Here is a 5,522-nt window from a genome sequence, read left to right on the forward strand (position 1 = left end):
TTCGAGTTGAGACATATAAATACTTTCTTCAAGATTGTCATTTAGTAAAGCAGTCTTGACGTCCATTTGCCATATCTCATAGTCATAATATGTGGCAATGGACAAAAGTATTCTAATAGACTTAAGCATAGCTACAGGGGAGAAGGTTTCTTCATAGTCCACCCCTTCCCTTTGTGTGTAGCCTTTTGCCACAAGTCTCGCCTTATAGGTTTGTACCTTTCCTTCGGCGTCTCGTTTTCGCTTGTAGATCCATTTGCACCCTATGGGTTTTACCCCGTTAGGTTGATCTACAAGTTCCCAAACGGAATTGAAGTACATCGACTCCATTTCCAGGTCCATTGCTTTGACCCATTTGTCTTTGTCAGTATCCTCCATTGCTTTCTTATAGGTCAATGGATCCTCGACGCTGTCATCAGGTATGACAACTTGAGTTTCAATTAAACCCATGTAGTGGTCAGGTTGTGACACAATCCTCCCACTACGTCGAGGCACCCTCAACACTTGAGCTGGATGTGACTGACGCGATGTGTTGGCTTCATCAACAACTCTTGTTGTAGTGCCAGTTTGATCAACAACTCTTGTTGACGTGTTTGTAGCCTCTTTGGAAATCTCGTTAATTACTACCTTACTTCGTGGTTTATGATCTCAAACATGGCCTTCTCCTAAGAAAGTAGCATTTGTCGATACAAACACTCTGTTTTCTTTATGATCGAAGAAGAGACCACCTCTCGTCTCTTTAGGGTAACCTACGAATAGGCATCCTTTTGAACGAGGTTCCAGTTTCTTCGGGTTAGTCATGAGCACATGTGTCGGGCATCCCCAAATGCGAAAGTGACGTAAACTAGGTTTACGACCCTTCCACAGCTCAAAGGGTGTTTCAGAAACACTCTTTGATGGAACTACGTTCAAAATATAAACTGCAGTCTCCACTGTATAACCCCAAAACGAGTTAGGCAACTGAGCATAGCTCATCATTGATCGAACCATGTCCAACAAGGTTCTGTTTCTCCTTTCTGATACACCGTTTTGTTGAGGTGTACCAGGGGCTGAGAGTTGGGACGTGATTCCATGTTTTATCATATAGTCCTGGAATCTCAAGTCCATATACTCTCCACCCCGATCTGATCGAAGTGTTTTAATGGTTTTACCTAATTGATTTTCAACTTCAGTCTTGTACTCCTTGAACTTTTCAAGGGCTTCAGACTTATGTTGCATTAGGTATAAATAACCATACCTTGAATAATCATCGATAAAAGAGATAAAGTATTCATACCCTCCTCGAGCTCTAACATTCATTGGACCACAAAGGTCTGAATGTATAGACTCTAAGGGCTCTTTGGCTCTATAACCTTTTGCAGTAAAAGGTCTTTTAGTCATCTTGCCTTCAAGACAAGACTCACATGGTGGTAAAGAATCGTCTTCTAACTCACTTAGAATGCCATTTTTAACCAACCTCTCAATCCTATTGAGCTTAATGTGACCTAATCTTAAGTGCCAAAGATAGGTATCTTCCTTTTGAGAAACTTTTTGCCTTTTATTTTGAGTTCTAGCATTTTTAAACAACTCGTTATTTAAAACTGCTTTCTTTATGGTTGGTCTTAGCACATACAAGTTGTTTTCAAGTAAAGCTGAACAAATATTAACACCATTTCTTGAAATTAACGCTTCATTTAAATGAAATGAAATTGAATACATCTGTTCCAACAAATAAGAAATTGAAATTAAGTTCCATTTAATTTTAGGAACAACGTACACATTATCTAATAATATAACATATTCTTGTTTGTAAACAACTTGAGCTCCCCTACCGCCACAGCTGAGACGACCTCTCCCGTTCCGACCTTGAAAGTCATCTGTCCAGCGTCAAGCTGCCTCCAGAAACTAATTCCCTGAAATGAAGAACAAACGTGATTAGTGGCTCTTGAATTCAGTATCCAGGCGGAGTCATCATTCTCCACTAAACATGTTTCCAATACAAGTAAATCATATTTACCTTCGTTGGCTTTCTTCTTTTCGGTCAAGTACTTTGGGCAGTTGCGCTTCCAATGCCCGTCCATATTGCAGTGGAAACACTTTCCTTTCTCTGCAACCTTGACCTTGCCTTTCTGGGCAGCAGCAGTTGAGTCAGGTTTAGACCCTTTACCAGAAGCCTTCTTTTTCTTAAAAGTCTTACTTCCAGAAGAAGAGGGCGCAGACCTAGTTCCAGAGGACGATTCAATGTTGAACCTCTTTGAGGTGGCAACATTTGCCTCCCCTTCTTGTCTCTTACATTTCATAAGAGACTGGTAGGTCTGCAGCTCGTTTAGGAGCGTGGTAAGAGTGTACTCCAGCTTATTCATAACCGCATTGCTGCGGAATGGTAGGAAACTCTTCGGAAGATATTCCACAATGAAGCTGACCTGACTCTGCTCATCTATGACGGCCCCGTTCGACTCAGCCACGTTGAAGTGGACCATCAGGTTGAGAACGTGTTCTCGCACTGAGGAGTCGTCGTTCATACGGGAGTTGTAAACGAACTTAAGGGCTTCATGTCGAGCCTGTGAGGACGGTTGTCTAAACATGCTCTGCAGCGAGTCCATGATCTCCTTAGCGGTGACCGTGTCCTCGTGCTTCTTAGCAAGCACATCAAATATGCTCGCCAAGATGTAGACTTTGGCCTTGTCATTGGACTTGATCCACCTGTCATAGACGTTGCGCACCGCCACAGTGGCATTAGGCGCAGGAGCTTGAGGACATTCCTCTTGCAAGACGAACCTAAGATCATCTATCACGAGAATAGTGTTTAGGTTTGACTTCCATTGTTTGTAATTTTCGCCATTAAGTCTTTGCGCGGCTAAGAGTGCAATAATAGAAGTAGACATGCTGAAAGTAAAAACAAATCTATATTAATTTCATGCATTAGCCTTTTAAACCCAATCAAAATTTTAGCAAAAGTAATTAAGCACCCTAACAAAATTGTTTTGCAACGATGCTTCAGTGATTTAGAGCAACAGCCACCGTAGGGCGGACAGGTACTCCTTCACTGAATTGAGACATTCTCAATTAAATTTTACACCAGAATAACTCTTATTCCTATAAATTTTAGTCATCGTTTATTTGGTCAGGAAATTGCTAACTAACTTAACAACTCCTCGTAAGTGTGACCCAACATTTTCGGACCTCAGAGGTCCACCCCAATAATCCTGTCGTAGGGAAGGAAAATATTGGAGCAAAACCTAAGAGACTCCTATCCATTTCTGGAGTTTGTCTTGATTTTGATTTCCATACAATGAACCCTCCGTAGGGATGGTCGCTCCAAGACGACACGCAGGTCATGTATGAACCTCACGATGCAAACCAATGGTTGAGACCGCAGGATGTGTTGTCACACGTCCTTCTCCCACTTACTATGAACACTATCTTCATTCACCTCGACATTAAACCATGCAAACACCTTCCGTAGGGAGGCCGCGCCCAGGGCGACACGAGGCCGAGCATGGAACTCACAGTGTGAATTTAAAGGAGAACGTGAGAGAGAGAGTAAAGTATGTTATATATACTTTGTATATCAAATATATACACTGTATATTACATATTCTCTTTTGCTCCCACTTAGTATTCTAAGACTAGGGTATATTACTTAGATAAATCTCGGCTAAGTGAAATTAACTAAGTGTATTTTTAGTCGGCCCAATATAACTATTATATCGGAAGTTGTACAATAATGTTTTAGTTCGTTAAACACTTTAATAAACCAACGACATTATTGCTTGTATATAAAATATTGACTAATTCAACTCTCATCTCGGTTCCCAGGTAGAGGTATTCCCTTACGGCCAGCTTAAATACCTCTAGCTAGACAGAACCTTCCTTAGACAGGATTCCCCTTATAGACAACATTTTATATTTAGTCTTTTATTATTTCATTTTAAACCTAGTTAAAACAAAATAAAAGACTACCCCCTAATCACATTAGAAGATATAACCTAAGGTCTAATTAATTTTAAACCCCTTTAAAATTAATTAACTTAGACCTTATGTTTGCATGCAACTCTTTATTATAGATTTTATTTCTATCTACCACATTTTATAACTCTTATAAAAATTTAAGAAATTAAAACTATAAACATGCATTGAAAGCATACATTAATATAACAATTATATTATCCAATAATGTCATGCTCAATGCAACTTTATTTTCATCTAATTAATACAACACTTATATTAATTATGAAAATAAAACATGCATGCATACATTATACATTTATAACTATATGATGCATGACCATACATACATACTATATATCAAAACATACATTATGCTGCATGTAACCTGGTGGGATTTTAAAACTATATGGCATACAATATGCTATATGATTTTAATTAAAAAATATACATTCATAATGCATAAAATAGTTAAATAGGAAAGTTGGAACGGTTTTTGGCACCCTAAGAAAACGAAATAATAAAAAATAAGAAAACAGACTGCATCCGCCCTCGAACCGCGAACCGGAGCCTCGGAACCGCGTCGAAAACACCCGGGACAGCGCCTCGGCGCCTAAGGGCAGGGCCACGGCGCTGCTGCATTAAATGCTGCAGCAGCAGCGCCGCGGCGCCCTGGCATGGTGCCATGGCGCTGCACAGCGCCGCGGTGCTACAGTGCAGCGTCGTGGTGCTATGTGCTGACCCGCAGCGCCATGGGGCTGCTGCGCAGTCTTCTTCGCTGTTTTCTGCAACTTTTGCCCAATCCAACGCCACGAACGACTTTCGAGCGACCCGAACTTACAGAAACAAAACAGAAACATAATGCCCAAAACACCGGGCCCTTACATGATCGAATCATGAAGAAAAACGCTATCACAAAACCTCCCAGTCCCCTGCAATTTTGCAGGGGAGTTTAATATTATTAATATTAATGATATTAATAATATATATATATATATATTTATATATAAATAATTAATATATATATAATATATATATATATAATAATTAAAATATAAAATTAATTTATTAATTAATCATATTAATTAATAAATAATTATTAATTATTAATCCAATTAATATATATATATATATAATATATATATAAAAAAAAAATCAAATAAATGATTAACACTTAATTATTTATCACAACAAAATAGAATCATATTTTATAACATTTCTCTTGTATAACCTATAGTTCTAATGTACATCTTATGAACATTATTTTTAACCTATAGTTTTAATATGAATCTTATTCATATTAATTTTATTTGAATCTCATTCAAATAATTTCTCTCATAATATATAGTTTTAATTTATAATTAACTATATATTATAATGTATCAATATACATATAATCCCTTAAGTAATTTGAACAATTCAAATTCTTCAAAAACCTTGATCCTCGTTTTACCCGTTATGAGCTAGCAAGGGGACCTAATGGACCCACAGATCCGAAGCTCCAACCATGCAAGATTAATCGGTCAAACTCATTGACCGAGTTAATCTAGATTCGTTAACTACGGGTCATTCCACTAAAGACCCGCACTTGCACTCTT

Source organism: Momordica charantia, assembly GCF_013281855.1.
Source record: "Momordica charantia cultivar OHB3-1 chromosome 1 unlocalized genomic scaffold, Mcharantia_2.0 BLBB01000001.1, whole genome shotgun sequence".
NCBI classification, from domain to species: Eukaryota; Viridiplantae; Streptophyta; class Magnoliopsida; order Cucurbitales; family Cucurbitaceae; genus Momordica; species Momordica charantia.